Below are 1,830 nucleotides of genomic sequence, written 5' to 3'. Positions count from 1 at the left end.
CCTATGGCTGATGCATAGGGAACATCTTTCATATTCTCTCTATCTTCTGCAGTGGTCGGGCATTGAGTCTTACTCAACTTCACACCTTGTAACACAGGCAAGAATCCTTTCTTTGCTTGATCCATTTTGAATTTCTTCAAAATCTTGTCAAGGTATGTGCTTTGTGAAAGTCCAATTAAGCGTCTTGATCTATCTCTATAGATCTTAATGCCTAATATGTAAGCAGCTTCACCGAGGTCTTTCATTGAAAAACTTTTATTCAAGTATCCCTTTATGCTATCCAGAAATTCTATATCATTTCCAATCAGCAATATGTCATCCACATATAATATCAGAAATGCTACAGAGCTCCCACTCACTTTCTTGTAAATACAGGCTTCTCCAAAAGTCTGTATAAAACCAAATGCTTTGATCACACTATCAAAACGTTTATTCCAACTCTGAGAGGCTTGCACCAGTCCATAAATGGATCGCTGGAGCTTGCACACTTTGTCAGCTCCCTTTGGATCGACAAAACCTTCCGGTTGCATCATATACAACTCTTCTTCCAGAAATCCATTCAGGAATGCAGTTTTGACATCCATCTGCCAAATTTCATAATCATAAAATGCAGCAATCGCTAACATGATTCGGACGGACTTAAGCATCGCTACGGGTGAGAAGGTCTCATCGTAGTCAATCCCTTGAACTTGCCGAAAACCTTTTGCGACAAGTCGAGCTTTGTAGACAGTAACATTACCATCAGCGTCAGTCTTCTTCTTAAAAATCCATTTATTTTCAATTGCTTGCCGATCATCGGGCAAGTCAACCAAAGTCCATACTTTGTTCTCATACATGGATCCCATCTCAGATTTCATGGCTTCAAGCCACTTTGCGGAATCTGGGCTCACCATCGCTTCTTCATAGTTCGTAGGTTCATCATGATCTAGTAGCATGACTTGCATAACAGGATTACCGTACCACTCTGGTGCGGATCTTACTCTGGTTGATCTACGAGGTTCAGTAGTATCTTGATCTGAAGTTTCATGATCATTATCATTGGCTTCCTCACTAACTGGTGTAGGTGTCACTGAAACAGTTTTCTGTGATGTACTACTTTCCAGTAAGGGAGCAGGTACAGTTACCTCATCAAGTTCTACTTTCCTCCCACTCACTTCTTTCGAGAGAAACTCCTTCTCTAGAAAGGATCCATTCTTGGCAACGAAAGTTTTACCTTCGGATCTGTGATAGAAGGTGTACCCAACAGTTTCCTTTGGGTATCCTACGAAGATACATTTCTCCGATTTGGGTTCGAGCTTATCAGGTTGAAGCTTTTTCACATAAGCATCGCAGCCCCAAACTTTAAGAAACGACAACTTTGGTTTCTTGCCAAACAACAGTTCATAAGGCATCGTCTCAACGGATTTTGATGGTGCCCTATTTAACGTGAATGCGGCCGTCTCTAGAGCATAACCCCAAAACGATAGCGGTAAATCAGTAAGAGACATCATAGATCGCACCATATCCAGTAAAGTACGATTACGACGTTCGGACACACCATTACGCTGTGGTGTTCCGGGTGGCGTGAGTTGCGAAACTATTCCACAGTTTTTCAAATGTACACCAAACTCGTAACTCAAATATTCTCCTCCACGATCAGATCGTAGAAACTTTATTTTCTTGTTACGATGATTTTCAACTTCACTCTGAAATTCTTTGAACTTTTCAAATGTTTCAGACTTATGTTTCATTAAGTAGATATACCCATATCTGCTTAAATCATCTGTGAAGGTGAGAAAATAACGATATCCGCCACGAGCCTCAATATTCATCGGACCACATACATCGGTA

This window comes from Triticum urartu, chromosome 1, assembly GCF_003073215.2.
Source record: "Triticum urartu cultivar G1812 chromosome 1, Tu2.1, whole genome shotgun sequence".
In the NCBI taxonomy this organism is placed as follows: Eukaryota; Viridiplantae; Streptophyta; class Magnoliopsida; order Poales; family Poaceae; genus Triticum; species Triticum urartu.
This window is presented reverse-complemented; position numbering follows the sequence as displayed.